This window comes from Neodiprion virginianus, chromosome 6 (genome assembly GCF_021901495.1).
Source record: "Neodiprion virginianus isolate iyNeoVirg1 chromosome 6, iyNeoVirg1.1, whole genome shotgun sequence".
Classification (NCBI taxonomy): domain Eukaryota; kingdom Metazoa; phylum Arthropoda; class Insecta; order Hymenoptera; family Diprionidae; genus Neodiprion; species Neodiprion virginianus.
Window position 1 is genome coordinate 18,201,142 of NC_060882.1, and position 20,281 is coordinate 18,221,422.

Here is a 20,281-nt window from a genome sequence, read left to right on the forward strand (position 1 = left end):
AGGACACTGACCACACGTCCGCAACAGGGTGTACGCTCTTTATTACTTTCTAACTTCATCGCCGGATGTCGAAAACCCGCCATGCTGCATTAGACAAATTTAAAAAATTCGAATGTCTTTTGCAGTCAACGTTTTATAGCGGTCGTGGACAAGAGCGTTGACTGAAGAATGTGAAGACAGTTGCCCTAATGGTCTTTGGTGTGACAACCGAAAATCGTCGTGCACTTGCGCTCCCTGAGATGTTCCAACAATAGAGTTGAGAACTTATTGCAGAACATCAGAGATTTACGAATTTCGAGATGATGCTGGCTGCATTCACCTTCCGAGTAACACAGTCTTCGCAATGGTAAACCCAAGCCAGTACTTAGCCCGTGTGTACTGACCGACTTGTCGGCGATAAAAGAGATTAATGGAAATAAATTTCTTCCAAAATTGGTGGCAAAACAGTGATTCAATTGAAGTATGGGTACCCGAGAGAAGAGTGTATAAATAGATCAAACATAATAATAGATCAGATATAATAATGATGCAGAGACCGAAAAGTATATAGTTATATGCGGTCGACGTACGATATTAATATATATGATCCATTTACGATGAATACGTGATGCATACTGTAAATATTGTACTTTTCCAGAACACAAACTAGATTCCCTACAATAATACGTCTATGATATGAAAAATAGAAGAATTATTCATTTCGAAATGAGATTCTATTCGACAGGCGCTCGATGTATTCCGTAACATCGATATTCATAATTATTCCAACAACTTTTCTTTTGCTCTCTCGATCTTGAAATTTCGTAAGCACAGAATCGAAACGCTGTTTCAGCTAGTCGCAAGTGAAGTATCTACGTTGGGTACAGAAGCAGAATTGTTTTTCGAAAAGTGTCCGTCTGGAAAAAAATTCAGAGTAACTGTAATACATCAGGGATGCGCTAATTTTGATCGAGATGAAATGGATGCTCCGTATATGAGAGTGTTCAACGCAGTGTCCTGATTTACAGACCTGAAAAGGTGATTGTCGGCGACTCTTTTTTTTTTAATGGGAAGAGATGAAACGAAGCTTCTTGAAACCTAGAGTGTATTTTAAAACACAATTGCAAAGTACAAGCAAAATTTTTTATCATCCAACTGTCGCAGAACGGCGGCGTTATTAGCTGACCCGTTAAGTGAAGAATATACCCTTTAGTCAGCGGCTGACCATCGAAGGGCCTAGCCGCTTGAGTATGGAATCGGCAAGGAAGATAAAGTGCGTATTTCTTGTCTGGAATGTAAAGACATATCATACAATCATACATCATACATCATACATCGTACATCACACATCATATCATACATAGTATTGAAGTTCGAACCAAAGTTTGGATGTTCGGATGTTCAGAAAGTGACGTCATCCCAAATTTTTTTTCGTCTTGACGTCATCGATCTGAAATCAGCTAGCCGAATTCCTCAGTCTGGAGACAAACGCGCAGTAGAGCGGACGTAAGAGAATCGCGCTTCGCAGATTTCGAGTACCGTGTTCTTTACCTCCTAGATCCTGCGCTCCGAGTCCGCTTTCTCGTGCAACTCGAGTTCCAGGACAAGCGTTGCGTAGTTTCTATGCTCCAGGTCCGCTACCTGGTGGAACTCGACATCAGGGACATGCGGTCCAAAGTTCTGGCTGTCCACGTCCTTGACCTAGTGACTTTTGACCTTCAGGACTAATTTTTCGTAGTTCTGACTGTCCTGGTTCTCCACCTGGTAGATTTTGACATCCAGGAAAAAGGAGGTATGACCCGAGGTGGACAAGGAGGAGGACGCGAAGGACGAGGAGAACCAGGTGGACGAGGAAGACGAGGATTTGTGCTCGGTGAGTTCACGATTTTGACAATATTTAATGGCAATTGTAATTGTATTGTATTTGAAATTTTTCAAACTTGTCATGTTTACAATAAATTATTTCAATTCAGTTTTCGCGCAAGCACAAATTCAATAACTATAAATGTACTAATAAAATTTACTATATCCTTAATTAATCAATTAATTATACTCATCCTTACACAATATTTTTGATGTGTTCTTATACTGAAAATATTTATTACTATTCAAGGTATAACCCAAGGTGGTTGGCGGTGGTTGGAGGTGGCCGGAGGTGGACGAGGAGGAGGACGAGGAAGACGAGGATTTTTGCTCGGTGAGTTTATCATTTACATAATATTTAATGGCAATTGTAATATATTTCATCTAAAATTTTTCAAAATTGTCATGTTTGCAATAAATTATTTCGATCCATTTTTTGCGCAAGCACAAATTCAGTAGCTATAAATGCGCTGATAAAATTTATTATATTATTAATTAATTAATTATTTATACTCATCCGTACACAATATTTTTGATGTGTTCCTATACTGAGAATATTCATTACTATTCCAGGTATAACCCGTGGTGGTTATCGGTGGTTGTTGGAGGTGGGCGGCGGTGGTTGAAGGTGGTCGGAGGCGGACGAGGAGGAGGACGAGGAAGACAAGGAGATGAAGGTGAACGAGGATTTGTGCTCGGTGAGTAAAACACTTTTATAATACTTGATGGCGATTGTAATTATATTTTATCTAAAATATCTCAAACTTGTCATGTTTATATTAAATTATTTCAATTCTTTTTGCGCGCAAGCACATATTCAGCTATTAATGTAGCTATCAATGCGCTAATAAAATTTATTAGAGTATTAATTAATTAATTGATTATATTAATCCTTACACAATATTTTTAATGTGTTCCTATACTAAGAATATTTATTACTATTCCAGGTATAACCCGAGGTGGTTGACGGTGGTTGGAGGTGGTCGAGCTGGACGAGGTGGAGGACGAGGATTCGTGCTGAGTGAGTTTAACATTTTTATAATATCTGATGAAGTAAGATCAGCATCAGGAGTAGGAATAGGATTAGGGCCAGTAGGCGGAGTAGGAGTACGATCAGGAATAGGATCAGGAGTGGGAGTAGGAGTAGGATCAGAAGTGGGATCAGGAGTAGGAGTAGGATCATGGGAAGATGTAGAAATAGGAGTAGAAGTAGGAGTAGTAGTAGGAATAGGACTCGGAGTGGGAATAGGAGTAGAAGTAGGAATAGTAGGAGTTAGAGTAGGATTAGGAGTAGGAGTAGCTGGAGTAGGAATAGGAATAGTCGTCGTAGTAGGAGTTGAAGTTGGAGTAGGAGTAGGAGTAGGCGGGGCGGGGGCATGGATGGGTGGGGAGGGGCGGGAAGGGGATATTATCATATCAAGTTATCAGTAATAAGCAATTGCGGGTAAAATATTAGCTTACTTTTGTAAGTATTTATGAATGTACCTCTATGAATATTCATTGTTGGTATATAAGGTCTGGCAACGTACCTACTTTCTGTAAGAGATGTTGAAGATTTTCAACATAATTATGTTTCAGTTCTGTGCCCCACCTAGTGATCCACTAGTACATATCCTCCGACGTGACATCGCTGTGCTACCTATAAAGAAGAAAAGATTTATTAAGATGCAGATTGCTCCTCTCTTCTTGCCATTGTGCTTTCAGCCATTGTTGTGCTGTGTGTTTAAAATTAAGGACAGTATATGTATAATATAGAATAACAGGTACAGCTACGAATATAGCACTACAATAAATTTTATAGAAATGAGCTCTCATTGAGATTTCTCTGTATTTATAACTCGACGCGAGAAGGCAAAAATCAATGTAATGCCATCCGTAAGGTAATTGGACTCGTATTTGCACTACGAGAACTCGTTGGGCATTTTGCGGTGAAATTTGAAAAATTGTTGTACAAGAAATTGAATAACTATAAAAATGGGTAAAAAATATTATCTCTAATAGTGAATGTAGCTAATACAGCCTTAACCGTATATTGATTATGTTAATGATCTATTGTGACAAGATCGGAATTAGATAAGCTCTCTAAATACCCTTTTCTAGTCTATTAATTTATATCATGTGTATGTAAATGTATAGTTCTTCAGTTTATACAATCACTGCACTAGGATTACCCTTGCCACGTTTTATGGTGCGCTTGTGTAATTTGTATATTATTAACCTTACGTTTTACTCTATTTGCGACAAGTTGTGAGTGTTTCTAATTTCTTGGCAATTATTTATGTACATGTATGTGTACATATGTATATGTATACTTACGCATGTGTATATACATATATATACACATGTTTAAAACTAGATTTTGACAATAAACACAGAGGTTTTAGTATATTCGCATACGGATTTCTGTGTATAGGTATACTTGAACTAAAATATCCTTATCTCTAATACGGAGTTCTTCGTAATTCGCATTTGTTTTTGTAACCCAATGTCCTACATACGATGGCAAAAATCTAGATCCAACTTAACTGAGTCTCAAAGCCCTGTTGACATAAAAGCAGCTGTTTGATAGAAATTATAGTTTATAGTTTACACAGCCCATTGCATGATATTTCATTACAAATACATATGTTTCAATGTATTTAGGAATAATTTATCAAATATACAGAGATCATGTGCAAATAATAAATGAATTCGACCGCATTTTAATGTATTCATTAAAGCTTTAACAATAAATTTAAGCTTTGTTACTTCTGTTATTTTATTATGGATAATCAAAAACATTTCCGACTATTCGTGCTGTGGAAGCATGGGGATTAAACCAAATGTAGCAACAGATTAGAAACAGTGTATGTAGAGTACGGGTACTTTTCTAACAATGCAAACACGTGCCGCTAGCTTAGTTTTGACATATCTAGAATACCACGCCTTGCGAATCAGCTTTCCAGACAGAGATGAATGATGAATTTTAAGGACTGCATTATCGTTGTTGAATACTCTATGCCTCATGGGAAACGAAAATCTGTAACGATAAAATTGATGCACCGGATCATCATCGACTTTAACTTATGAAATGTCCTACCATTTCCGAACACCTCCAACCATCCTATTTACCTATATTACTAGATTAGCTATGATATGAAATAAGAAGAATTATTCATTTCGAAATGGGATTCTATTCGACGCGCGCTCGATGTATTCCATAACATTAATATTCATAATTATTCCAACAACTTTTCATTTGCTCTCTCGATCTTGAATTTTCATAGGCATAGAATCGAAACGCTGTTTTAGCTGGTCGCAAGTGAAGTATCTGCGTTGGATGGAGGAGCAGAATTTATTTTTCGAAAAGTATTCGGATGCAAAAAAATTCGGAGTAACTGTAATACATCACGGATGCGCTAATTTTGAACGAGATGAAATGGATGCTTCGTATATGAGACAGTATTTAACGCTGCGTAGTGATTTAAAGACCTAAAAAGGTGATAGGGAAAGAAAGAACGAAGCTTCTTAACACTTTGAGTGTATTTTAACACACATTTGAAAGATACGAGCAAAATTTTTCATCATCCAACTGTCGCAGAACGGCAGCGTTATCAGCTGACCCGTTAACCGAAGGATATATCTTCAGTCAACGGCTGACCATCGAAGGGCCTGGCCGCTTGTGTTTGGAATCGGCAGGAGAGATAAAGTGTGTATTTCTTGTATGAAATGTGAAAACTAAAATCATCATACATCATATCATATCATCATACATCATACATCATACATCATACATCATACATCATCATACCTAGTATTACAGTTCGAAACTAAAGTTTGAATTTTCGGATGTTCGGAAAGTGACGTCACCAATCTAAAATCGGCTAGCCGAGTTCCTCAGTCTGGTAACAACCGCGCAGTAGAGCGGACGGTTGAGAGTCGCGCTCCGCAAACTTCGAGTACCGGGTTCTCAACCTCCCGGATCCCGCGCTTCGGGTCCGCTACGTATTTCAAGTACCGGGTTCTCAACCTTCTGGATCTCGCGCTTCGGGTCCGCTACGCGGTGAAACTCGACTTCCAGGATAAGCGCTCCGTGGTTCCTCGTTCATGTTTACAATAAATTATTTCAATTCGTTTTTCGCGCAATCCCAAATTCAGCAGCTGTCCATGCGCTAATAAAATTTCTCGACTTCCAGGACAAGCGCTCCGTGGTTCCTCGTTCATGTTTACAATAAATTATTTCAATTCGTTTTTCGCGCAATCCCAAATTCAGCAGCTGTCCATGCGCTAATAAAATTTCTCGACTTCCAGGATAAGCGCTCCGTGGTTCCTCGTTCATGTTTACAATAAATTATTTCAATTCGTTTTTCGCGCAATCCCAAATTCAGTAGCTGTCGGTGCGCTAATAAAATTTCTCGACTTCCAGGATAAGAGCTCCGTGGTTCCTCGTTCATGTTTACAATAAATTATTTCAATTCGTTTTCCGCGCAATCCCAAATTCAGTAGCTGTCGGTGCGCTAGTAAAATTTCTCGACTTCCAGGATAAGCGCTCCGTGGTTCCTCGTTCATGTTTACAATAAATTGTTTCAATTCGTTTTTCGCGCAATTCCAAATTCAGTAGCTGTCGGTGCGCTAATAAAATTTCTCGACTTCCAGGATAAGCGCTCCGTGGTTCCTGATTCACGTTTACAATAAATTATTTCAATTCGTTTTCCGCGCAACCCCGAATTCGGTAGCTGTCAGTCCGCTAATAAAATTTCTCGACTTCCAGGACAAGCGCTCCGTGGTTCCTGATTCACGTTTACAATAAATTATTTCAATTCGTTTTCCGCGCAACCCCAAATTCGGTAGCTGTCAGTCCGCTAATAAAATTTCTCGACTTCCAGGATAAGCGCTCCGTGGTTCCTGATTCACGTTTACAATAAATTATTTCAATTCGTTTTCCGCGCAACCCCAAATTCGGTACCTGTCAGTCCGCTAATAAAATTTCTCGACTTCCAGGATAAGCGCTCCGTGGTTCCTGATTCACGTTTACAATAAATTATTTCAATTCGTTTTCCGCGCAACCCCAAATTCGGTACCTGTCAGTCCGCTAATAAAATTTCTCGACTTCCAGGATAAGCGCTCCGTGGTTCCTGATTCACGTTTACAATAAATTATTTCAATTCGTTTTCCGCGCAACCCCAAATTCGGTACCTGTCAGTCCGCTAATAAAATTTCTCGACTTCCAGGATAAGCGCTCCGTGGTTCCTGATTCACGTTTACAATAAATTATTTCAATTCGTTTTCCGCGCAACCCCAAATTCGGTACCTGTCAGTCCGCTAATAAAATTTCTATAACTTTACAATCTTCTCATAATCTTTTTGGTAAAATATATCGATAAAAAAATTATATTCAATCTTACACGGTATTTTTGATTTGTTCTCACGCTGAAAATATTTATTAGCATTCGAGGTATAACCTGAGGTGGTTGAAGGTGGTCAGAGGTGGACGAGGAGGAGGACGAGGAGGACGAGGATTTGTGCTGGGTGAGTAAAACACTTTTATAATATTTGATGGCAATTGTAATTATATTTCATCTGAAATATTACAAACTTGTCACGTTTACAATAAATTATTTCAATTCATTTTTCGTGCAAGCACATATTCAGTAGCTATGAATAATCTTATACAATTTATTACATTATTAATTAATTGATTAATTACATTAATCCTTACACAATATTTTTGATGTGTTCCTATACTAAAAATATTCATTACTATTCCAGGTGTTACCCGAGGTGGTCGGAGGTGGACGAGAAGGAGGACGAGCTGGACGAGGAGGAGGACCAGGTGGACGAGGAGGAGGCGGGGTGGGTCGTGGGAGAGGACCTCTCCTCTCCTCAGAGGAGAGAAGAGGAGGGAGAGGGGTGGGTCGTGGGAGAGGACATCTCCTCTCCTCAGAGGAGAGGAGGGGGAGGGGCAGGGAAGGGGGAGAGGTGGGCGGGGAAGGGGAAGGGAAGGGAAGGGACGGGAAGGGAAGGGAAGGAAAGGGAAGGGAAGGGATGGGGCGGGAAGGGGAGGGGGTGGGAGGGCGGGAGGGCGGGTGGGCGGGAGGGAGGGAGGGAGGGAGGGCGGGAGGGAGGGAGAGAGTGGAGGACGGATGTCGATGCGAGCCGTTAGAGTTAATAAAGCAGTACACCCCCCCCCTCTTGCGCCCACCCGCCCGCCCTCCCTCCCTCCCTCCCTCCCTCCCGCCCTCCCTCCCGCCCTCCCGCCCTCCCATCCCCTCCCCTTCCCGCCCCATCCCTTCCCTTCCCTTCCCTTCCCTTCCCTTCCCGTCCCTTCCCTTCCCTTCCCCTTCCCCGCCCACCTCTCCCCCTTCCCTGCGCCTCCCCCTCCTCTCCTCTGAGGAGAGGAGAGGTCCTCTCCCACGACCCACCCCGCCTCCTCCTCGTCCACCTGGTCCTCCTCCTCGTCCAGCTCGTCCTCCTTCTCGTCCACCTCCGACCACCTCGGGTAACACCTGGAATAGTAATGAATATTTTTAGTATAGGAACACATCAAAAATATTGTGTAAGGATTAATGTAATTAATCAATTAATTAATAATGTAATAAATTGTATAAGATTATTCATAGCTACTGAATATGTGCTTGCACGAAAAATGAATTGAAATAATTTATTGTAAACGTGACAAGTTTGTAATATTTCAGATGAAATATAATTACAATTGCCATTAAATATTATAAGAATATTAATTAATTAATTAATAACATAATAAATTGTATAAGATTATTCATAGCTACTGAATATGTGCTTGCACGAAAAATGAATTAGAATAATTTATTGTAAACGTGACAAGTTTGTAATATTTCAGATGAAATATAATTACAATTGCCATCAAATATTATAAAAGTGTTTTACTCACCCAGCACAAATCCTCGTCCTCCTCGTCCTCCTCCTCGTCCACCTCTGACCACCTTCAACCACCTCAGGTTATACCTCGAATGCTAATAAATATTTTCAGCGTGAGAACAAATCAAAAATACCGTGTAAGATTGAATATAATTTTTTTATCGATATATTTTACCAAAAAGATTATGAGAAGATTGTAAAGTTATAGAAATTTTATTAGCGGACTGACAGGTACCGAATTTGGGGTTGCGCGGAAAACGAATTGAAATAATTTATTGTAAACGTGAATCAGGAACCACGGAGCGCTTATCCTGGAAGTCGAGAAATCTTATTAGCGGACTGACAGCTACCGAATTTGGGGTTGCGCGGAAAACGAATTGAAATAATTTATTGTAAACGTGAATCAGGAACCACGGAGCGCTTGTCCTGGAAGTCGAGAAATTTTATTAGCGGACTGACAGGTACCGAATTTGGGGTTGCGCGGAAAACGAATTGAAATAATTTATTGTAAACGTGAATCAGGAACCACGGAGCGCTTATCCTGGAAGTCGAGAAATTTTATTAGCGGACTGACAGGTACCGAATTTGGGGTTGCGCGGAAAACGAATTGAAATAATTAATTGTAAACGTGAATCAGGAACCACGGAGCGCTTATCCTGGAAGTCGAGAAATTTTATTAGCGGACTGACAGCTACCGAATTTGGGGTTGCGCGGAAAACGAATTGAAATAATTTATTGTAAACGTGAATCAGGAACCACGGAGCGCTTGTCCTGGAAGTCGAGAAATTTTATTAGCGGACTGACAGGTACCGAATTTGGGGTTGCGCGGAAAACGAATTGAAATAATTTATTGTAAACGTGAATCAGGAACCACGGAGCGCTTGTCCTGGAAGTCGAGAAATTTTATTAGCGGACTGACAGGTACCGAATTTGGGGTTGCGCGGAAAACGAATTGAAATAATTTATTGTAAACGTGAATCAGGAACCACGGAGCGCTTATCCTGGAAGTCGAGAAATTTTATTAGCGGACTGACAGGTACCGAATTTGGGGTTGCGCGGAAAACGAATTGAAATAATTTATTGTAAACGTGAATCAGGAACCACGGAGCGCTTATCCTGGAAGTCGAGAAATTTTATTAGCGGACTGACAGGTACCGAATTTGGGGTTGCGCGGAAAACGAATTGAAATAATTTATTGTAAACGTGAATCAGGAACCACGGAGCGCTTATCCTGGAAGTCGAGAAATCTTATTAGCGGACTGACAGCTACCGAATTTGGGGTTGCGCGGAAAACGAATTGAAATAATTTATTGTAAACGTGAATCAGGAACCACGGAGCGCTTATCCTGGAAGTCGAGAAATTTTATTAGCGGACTGACAGCTACCGAATTTGGGGTTGCGCGGAAAACGAATTGAAATAATTTATTGTAAACGTGAATCAGGAACCACGGAGCGCTTGTCCTGGAAGTCGAGAAATTTTATTAGCGGACTGACAGCTACCGAATTCGGGGTTGCGCGGAAAACGAATTGAAATAATTTATTGTAAACGTGAATCAGGAACCACGGAGCGCTTATCCTGGAAGTCGAGAAATTTTATTAGCGCACCGACAGCTACTGAATTTGGAATTGCGCGAAAAACGAATTGAAACAATTTATTGTAAACATGAACGAGGAACCACGGAGCGCTTATCCTGGAAGTCGAGAAATTTTACTAGCGCACCGACAGCTACTGAATTTGGGATTGCGCGGAAAACGAATTGAAATAATTTATTGTAAACATGAACGAGGAACCACGGAGCTCTTATCCTGGAAGTCGAGAAATTTTATTAGCGCACCGACAGCTACTGAATTTGGGATTGCGCGAAAAACGAATTGAAATAATTTATTGTAAACATGAACGAGGAACCACGGAGCGCTTATCCTGGAAGTCGAGAAATTTTATTAGCGCATGGACAGCTGCTGAATTTGGGATTGCGCGAAAAACGAATTGAAATAATTTATTGTAAACATGAACGAGGAACCACGGAGCGCTTGTCCTGGAAGTCGAGAAATTTTATTAGCGCATGGACAGCTGCTGAATTTGGGATTGCGCGAAAAACGAATTGAAATAATTTATTGTAAACATGAACGAGGAACCACGGAGCGCTTATCCTGGAAGTCGAGTTTCACCGCGTAGCGGACCCGAAGCGCGAGATCCAGAAGGTTGAGAACCCGGTACTTGAAATACGTAGCGGACCCGAAGCGCGGGATCCGGGAGGTTGAGAACCCGGTACTCGAAGTTTGCGGAGCGCGACTCTCAACCGTCCGCTCTACTGCGCGGTTGTTACCAGACTGAGGAACTCGGCTAGCCGATTTTAGATTGGTGACGTCACTTTCCGAACATCCGAAAATTCAAACTTTAGTTTCGAACTGTAATACTAGGTATGATGATGTATGATGTATGATGTATGATGTATGATGTATGATGATATGATATGATGTATGATGATTTTAGTTTTCACATTTCATACAAGAAATACACACTTTATCTCTCCTGCCGATTCCAAACACAAGCGGCCAGGCCCTTCGATGGTCAGCCGTTGACTGAAGATATATCCTTCGGTTAACGGGTCAGCTGATAACGCTGCCGTTCTGCGACAGTTGGATGATGAAAAATTTTGCTCGTATCTTTCAAATGTGTGTTAAAATACACTCAAAGTGTTAAGAAGCTTCGTTCTTTCTTTCCCTATCACCTTTTTAGGTCTTTAAATCACTACGCAGCGTTAAATACTGTCTCATATACGAAGCATCCATTTCATCTCGTTCAAAATTAGCGCATCCGTGATGTATTACAGTTACTCCGAATTTTTTTGCATCCGAATACTTTTCGAAAAATAAATTCTGCTCCTCCATCCAACGCAGATACTTCACTTGCGACCAGCTAAAACAGCGTTTCGATTCTATGCCTATGAAAATTCAAGATCGAGAGAGCAAATGAAAAGTTGTTGGAATAATTATGAATATTAATGTTATGGAATACATCGAGCGCGCGTCGAATAGAATCCCATTTCGAAATGAATAATTCTTCTTATTTCATATCATAGCTAATCTAGTAATATAGGTAAATAGGATGGTTGGAGGTGTTCGGAAATGGTAGGACATTTCATAAGTTAAAGTCGATGATGATCCGGTGCATCAATTTTATCGTTACAGATTTTCGTTTCCCATGAGGCATAGAGTATTCAACAACGATAATGCAGTCCTTAAAATTCATCATTCATCTCTGTCTGGAAAGCTGATTCGCAAGGCGTGGTATTCTAGATATGTCAAAACTAAGCTAGCGGCACGTGTTTGCATTGTTAGAAAAGTACCCGTACTCTACATACACTGTTTCTAATCTGTTGCTACATTTGGTTTAATCCCCATGCTTCCACAGCACGAATAGTCGGAAATGTTTTTGATTATCCATAATAAAATAACAGAAGTAACAAAGCTTAAATTTATTGTTAAAGCTTTAATGAATACATTAAAATGCGGTCGAATTCATTTATTATTTGCACATGATCTCTGTATATTTGATAAATTATTCCTAAATACATTGAAACATATGTATTTGTAATGAAATATCATGCAATGGGCTGTGTAAACTATAAACTATAATTTCTATCAAACAGCTGCTTTTATGTCAACAGGGCTTTGAGACTCAGTTAAGTTGGATCTAGATTTTTGCCATCGTATGTAGGACATTGGGTTACAAAAACAAATGCGAATTACGAAGAACTCCGTATTAGAGATAAGGATATTTTAGTTCAAGTATACCTATACACAGAAATCCGTATGCGAATATACTAAAACCTCTGTGTTTATTGTCAAAATCTAGTTTTAAACATGTGTATATATATGTATATACACATGCGTAAGTATACATATACATATGTACACATACATGTACATAAATAATTGCCAAGAAATTAGAAACACTCACAACTTGTCGCAAATAGAGTAAAACGTAAGGTTAATAATATACAAATTACACAAGCGCACCATAAAACGTGGCAAGGGTAATCCTAGTGCAGTGATTGTATAAACTGAAGAACTATACATTTACATACACATGATATAAATTAATAGACTAGAAAAGGGTATTTAGAGAGCTTATCTAATTCCGATCTTGTCACAATAGATCATTAACATAATCAATATACGGTTAAGGCTGTATTAGCTACATTCACTATTAGAGATAATATTTTTTACCCATTTTTATAGTTATTCAATTTCTTGTACAACAATTTTTCAAATTTCACCGCAAAATGCCCAACGAGTTCTCGTAGTGCAAATACGAGTCCAATTACCTTACGGATGGCATTACATTGATTTTTGCCTTCTCGCGTCGAGTTATAAATACAGAGAAATCTCAATGAGAGCTCATTTCTATAAAATTTATTGTAGTGCTATATTCGTAGCTGTACCTGTTATTCTATATTATACATATACTGTCCTTAATTTTAAACACACAGCACAACAATGGCTGAAAGCACAATGGCAAGAAGAGAGGAGCAATCTGCATCTTAATAAATCTTTTCTTCTTTATAGGTAGCACAGCGATGTCACGTCGGAGGATATGTACTAGTGGATCACTAGGTGGGGCACAGAACTGAAACATAATTATGTTGAAAATCTTCAACATCTCTTACAGAAAGTAGGTACGTTGCCAGACCTTATATACCAACAATGAATATTCATAGAGGTACATTCATAAATACTTACAAAAGTAAGCTAATATTTTACCCGCAATTGCTTATTACTGATAACTTGATATGATAATATCCCCTTCCCGCCCCTCCCCACCCATCCATGCCCCCGCCCCGCCTACTCCTACTCCTACTCCAACTTCAACTCCTACTACGACGACTATTCCTATTCCTACTCCAGCTACTCCTACTCCTAATCCTACTCTAACTCCTACTATTCCTACTTCTACTCCTATTCCCACTCCGAGTCCTATTCCTACTACTACTCCTACTTCTACTCCTATTTCTACATCTTCCCATGATCCTACTCCTACTCCTGATCCCACTTCTGATCCTACTCCTACTCCCACTCCTGATCCTATTCCTGATCGTACTCCTACTCCGCCTACTGGCCCTAATCCTATTCCTACTCCTGATGCTGATCTTACTTCATCAGATATTATAAAAATGTTAAACTCACTCAGCACGAATCCTCGTCCTCCACCTCGTCCAGCTCGACCACCTCCAACCACCGTCAACCACCTCGGGTTATACCTGGAATAGTAATAAATATTCTTAGTATAGGAACACATTAAAAATATTGTGTAAGGATTAATATAATCAATTAATTAATTAATACTCTAATAAATTTTATTAGCGCATTGATAGCTACATTAATAGCTGAATATGTGCTTGCGCGCAAAAAGAATTGAAATAATTTAATATAAACATGACAAGTTTGAGATATTTTAGATAAAATATAATTACAATCGCCATCAAGTATTATAAAAGTGTTTTACTCACCGAGCACAAATCCTCGTTCACCTTCATCTCCTTGTCTTCCTCGTCCTCCTCCTCGTCCGCCTCCGACCACCTTCAACCACCGCCGCCCACCTCCAACAACCACCGATAACCACCACGGGTTATACCTGGAATAGTAATGAATATTCTCAGTATAGGAACACATCAAAAATATTGTGTACGGATGAGTATAAATAATTAATTAATTAATAATATAATAAATTTTATCAGCGCATTTATAGCTACTGAATTTGTGCTTGCGCAAAAAATGGATCGAAATAATTTATTGCAAACATGACAATTTTGAAAAATTTTAGATGAAATATATTACAATTGCCATTAAATATTATGTAAATGATAAACTCACCGAGCAAAAATCCTCGTCTTCCTCGTCCTCCTCCTCGTCCACCTCCGGCCACCTCCAACCACCGCCAACCACCTTGGGTTATACCTTGAATAGTAATAAATATTTTCAGTATAAGAACACATCAAAAATATTGTGTAAGGATGAGTATAATTAATTGATTAATTAAGGATATAGTAAATTTTATTAGTACATTTATAGTTATTGAATTTGTGCTTGCGCGAAAACTGAATTGAAATAATTTATTGTAAACATGACAAGTTTGAAAAATTTCAAATACAATACAATTACAATTGCCATTAAATATTGTCAAAATCGTGAACTCACCGAGCACAAATCCTCGTCTTCCTCGTCCACCTGGTTCTCCTCGTCCTTCGCGTCCTCCTCCTTGTCCACCTCGGGTCATACCTCCTTTTTCCTGGATGTCAAAATCTACCAGGTGGAGAACCAGGACAGTCAGAACTACGAAAAATTAGTCCTGAAGGTCAAAAGTCACTAGGTCAAGGACGTGGACAGCCAGAACTTTGGACCGCATGTCCCTGATGTCGAGTTCCACCAGGTAGCGGACCTGGAGCATAGAAACTACGCAACGCTTGTCCTGGAACTCGAGTTGCACGAGAAAGCGGACTCGGAGCGCAGGATCTAGGAGGTAAAGAACACGGTACTCGAAATCTGCGAAGCGCGATTCTCTTACGTCCGCTCTACTGCGCGTTTGTCTCCAGACTGAGGAATTCGGCTAGCTGATTTCAGATCGATGACGTCAAGACGAAAAAAAATTTGGGATGACGTCACTTTCTGAACATCCGAACATCCAAACTTTGGTTCGAACTTCAATACTATGTATGATATGATGTGTGATGTACGATGTATGATGTATGATGTATGATTGTATGATATGTCTTTACATTCCAGACAAGAAATACGCACTTTATCTTCCTTGCCGATTCCATACTCAAGCGGCTAGGCCCTTCGATGGTCAGCCGCTGACTAAAGGGTATATTCTTCACTTAACGGGTCAGCTAATAACGCCGCCGTTCTGCGACAGTTGGATGATAAAAAATTTTGCTTGTACTTTGCAATTGTGTTTTAAAATACACTCTAGGTTTCAAGAAGCTTCGTTTCATCTCTTCCCATTAAAAAAAAAAGAGTCGCCGACAATCACCTTTTCAGGTCTGTAAATCAGGACACTGCGTTGAACACTCTCATATACGGAGCATCCATTTCATCTCGATCAAAATTAGCGCATCCCTGATGTATTACAGTTACTCTGAATTTTTTTCCAGACGGACACTTTTCGAAAAACAATTCTGCTTCTGTACCCAACGTAGATACTTCACTTGCGACTAGCTGAAACAGCGTTTCGATTCTGTGCTTACGAAATTTCAAGATCGAGAGAGCAAAAGAAAAGTTGTTGGAATAATTATGAATATCGATGTTACGGAATACATCGAGCGCCTGTCGAATAGAATCTCATTTCGAAATGAATAATTCTTCTATTTTTCATATCATAGACGTATTATTGTAGGGAATCTAGTTTGTGTTCTGGAAAAGTACAATATTTACAGTATGCATCACGTATTCATCGTAAATGGATCATATATATTAATATCGTACGTCGACCGCATATAACTATATACTTTTCGGTCTCTGCATCATTATTATATCTGATCTATTATTATGTTTGATCTATTTATACACTCTTCTCTCGGGTACCCATACTTCAATTGAATCACTGTTGATATGTCGCATACAGTATTGTACAAAATACCATATTGCCAGAATGTCCTCTGATTACAACACTTTATGGCAATCTTTACTATATTTTTTGAGTAGCGGTTTCTATAAATTTCTCTCAGTGCATGAATTGACAATAATCAATATTTAGCATTTTAACAATTGAGAAGAAAAATATGGTTTGATAAGAATCTAAATATTATGCAGAAGGTGAAATAAATTTCCAAAAAGATGCATTGCCGAAAGCGAATGTTAACACCTTATCAAAGTTTGAAAGAAAATCACAAGACTTTTATTCTTCATTCCAGTTAATTTACAACGAACCTCACGATAGATTCATTCTCATTATTCATTTTTATTTATTGACATGGAATTTTTTCAATTTGTAAGTTTAAATGTGCTAAACAAATCCAAAGAAAAAGAGAAAGAATGTTCTTCATATGCATATCCTTAAAAGGATCGAAACTAAAAATGAAGTAGTTCAAAATTTTTCTTACCAACGTTTTGCACGCGGTAGGCTTTGGTTATAAAGAACTTCTTTTACCGGCTTCATCAATTATTTGGTTGATAATACGTGAAACTGCTAATACCCCAAAACCTGCCAAAACCCGCCGAACTGTTACGAAAAATAACCCGGGGCTGTGAGTTTTTATATATCTTCAGTCAACGCGAACTATGTGCAACTATGTTACTTACCATAGTATGGTTGCTAGGCGGCCTGTCTGACCGACCGCTGGTAACTTGCGATTTTCACATCAGTTGGTATGTGCACACAGTAATTTTATCGGTCATCAGGAAGCCGGTGTAGAATAGCAACTGTAGTACCACCTGTCCTGTCTTTTCCCTAATCGTTATCACCCTGACGATTCGAGCCACGAAGTTAAGGCCACAGGGGAGAACAATGGAATAAATTAAGAGTAGATTGCAGAGAAACTTTTTTACACGAATTACCAGCCGTCGCTTATACGTTTCTAATCTTTATGATCGTATCCAAACGCTTTTTTGTGATTGCTCGTGACTTTGATGGGGCTTAGAAAAATTCGATTACTCTGAAATAGGATCAACATTTCCGTTTAGAGTTATTAAAAGAGATCACGTACTCAAGGCGTTTTGCTATGAAATTATCAAATTAACTGTGACAAATTGCTGATTGCATATTTTCACCTATGTGCGCCCTTTGTTTTTTAACTTCGTAAGAAATGGTTTGTCGTTACTTCATTGCACAGAATGCGACGCATCAATTATACATAGTTACCAGATCTTCATACTGCAATTGCAACGTCGCGCTTTGACATATTAATTAGCGATTATTGAAAATTATCCATCTACGTAACTTTGAACAAATTATACCTACTCAAGTTTAATCGTATAATTCGTATCAATATAGTTATGGTACTCTTTACGATTAACAGGCGTGTGCTAACCGCGCGTTTTACCTCGCATGCATCGCATGAACGCTGATTGAGATAATCCAGAATCTAAATAATTCTTTGACACTCCCTTTTAATTATGATTTATTTCTAACTTTGCTCCATCACGCCTTCAAACTTTACACACATTTTCCAAAGTGTTCGTTTAGTATTACTTAGAAAAAAAATTTATTTTGACATTACTTCATTTTTCGTATTTTTTTATTTTCTAATTTCGGAATCTTAGGAAATGAAAAATTTGAGTATATCGGGCAGGAGTACGCAAAACAAAAACGAAACGACGCTGAGCTGTCAAAGGAAACTATAATATAAGGTAATGGTTTTGGTCAAGTTTGGAGCCAGTGAGAAAAACACGAGAACCGCCGTAGAAGTTTTTCAGATCTCTGCAATTGGTTTTTATCGCTTGGATTTTGTTGATATTCTATGGTGATGGAAAAATACTTGCATGAAAAATTTCATCTATAAAAGTGTCATGTATAAAAATCTATAATTTCTTTATTTTCTTAAACAGTCTTCCCAGATATGATGTAAAGAAAGATTTGTTACAGTTTTGAATATTTCGATCAGCAAACTCTGAGAGTTATGTTAAAAACAGTTGTATTGAAAATTTCAGAACGCAACGTGAAGTTTGTTGCAATTTACTTAGACATTGGCTCTTCTAAATACCGAAATTTTCGTTAACGTTCAATTCGATTTCCAAGCGACGAACCAGTCAGACTAATCGGAAATTCTGTGGTTAGCTAAACAAAAATTTCCTACCCTATCCTGAGGCGCTTCCAGTAATTAGTAAAAATTCAGCCGCTGCTGTACCTGCCCTAAACTCCTAAGCAAAGAACTCGAGAATGGCAGATAGATAAATATCCTCGTAACCTCATTCGCAGAGGCATTGCTGGAAGTGGTTTTCAGTTGGCGGTCGGAAATGCTAGTCGCGTAGTTTCAAAGTTTAGCTTCCACCATCATGGCGTCTTCTACTGCCGCTTTATCTCTCTCTCTCTCTCTCTCTCTCTGTCTCTCTCTTTCTCTCTCGAACTAGATTTCTCTCTTACCCACTTCTCTATCGTCGTTGTTAGTTTACCTCGTTTCGCGGCATCGCTACGTTGCACAGCATCGCAAGCGACTGCTGCAATGGTTTTGCAAGACGTACAACATCGGTAATGAGAGATCTCAAGATTTCCTAACCACACTCCCCCTTCACTTACGTTTGTTATACTTAGGTTAATAACCATCGATCCTGACAAAACGCTAAGCAGCCCACAAGAGACCCGACCCGATCAAAGCTTTCCTTGTTATCCTGAATCATCAACCCGTAAAATTGAAAGAGTATACCAATTGTTTACTGTGTAAGATGCTGTTCAAATACATGTGAAAATTTCACCTTCGAAATGATAATTTGCACATTTCAATTGTTGCATCGAACACCTTGTCCATAATAGTGCAAAGTGCCAGTGAAACACTTTGCATTCTATCTTATATGCAGGCACACCATTACCTAACCGAATACTTATCAAAACAATAAATTGTCTTGCTTCTTCCGACATGTTGGCCTCAAAGACGTGCAGACGTTGACAATTCACGCTTTTAATTGTACTTCTTCATTTTCACACGATGACCTTGCCGTACTTACTTGCAAAAAGACCTCAGCGCTTAAGAGTGCAAATTTACAGGGGAAAGTCCGCTCTTCCCCTTCATAAGGGTAACGATCGAGATATTGTTTCTTCACCTTACTCACGTCTCGACTCGGGAATCTCGACTACCGTTACCTACCCCAAGCCCGGCCTTAAATTTACGCGTTTCCTCCCCAGCGGCCTGGATCCCCGGCTTAAACCTCGTTAGGCATCGTTAGTCGAGGACCCGCGTACCACGGGACAAGAGTTCTCTTTTAGGGGCGGTTAAGCGACGAACACGTGACGACAGACGTATAAGGGCACCAATACTCACCATGAATTAGAAATGACGTCCGCTCTGCGATTCCTGAGTATCCTTTCGCCCTTCGTCGTGGTTTGCGGTACTCGAGCAACCGGATAACTCGGCTAACTCGTGGCAAGACTCGAAACAAGTCTGCAAGAAACTTGCAGGGCCCCTTAAGAGTTTGTCGGCCGTTGTCTTCGAAGGTTGATAACATACTCGTATAGGTATAAGATGGAGCTAATTTTCCGCCGGATCCAAGGTCGATTAATCGGGTAACCGGCAAAGTCAAACGAATTGATGCTTCTCTGTCGGCGAAGATCGGCCACGAAGCAATTCGGGACGATGGGGTGCCAGGCCTCGGTTCATCCGCTCACCCATTCCTCCTGCGAGGCTGATACCTTAACCCTTGACCCTTCTTCCACTCGTATATCCTTTCTTCGCTCTCGTTGGTCCAATCAAAGTGTCCTTAGCTCTGCTCCTTCGCAGATCCATCGGCACTTTAACGACCCTTCAAATTTCGGGCTATTTAATGGCAAAGTTATCAGACTTCGCGGTCACGAAACGGAGTAGATATAAAATTACTGTAGATTCACCCTCGTGCGACTTATCCAATCGAT

The 20,281-nt window shown here is 39.6% G+C and overlaps 1 protein-coding gene across 1 annotated transcript in view; it reads right to left on the reverse strand.

Annotated features, from left to right (window-relative positions):
- Positions 1-11,436: 11,436 nt before the first annotated feature.
- LOC124308220 (limbic system-associated membrane protein-like) overlaps positions 11,437-20,281 on the reverse strand; it is a 77,107-nt gene continuing 68,262 nt past the window's right edge. Inside the window, exons 7-8 of the transcript XR_006908946.1 lie at positions 18,036-18,039; positions 11,437-11,450 (exon numbers count right to left, since the gene is read on the reverse strand). The gene's annotated coding sequence lies outside the window, so the exon portion shown is untranslated. The remainder of the gene's footprint in view (positions 11,451-18,035; positions 18,040-20,281) is intronic.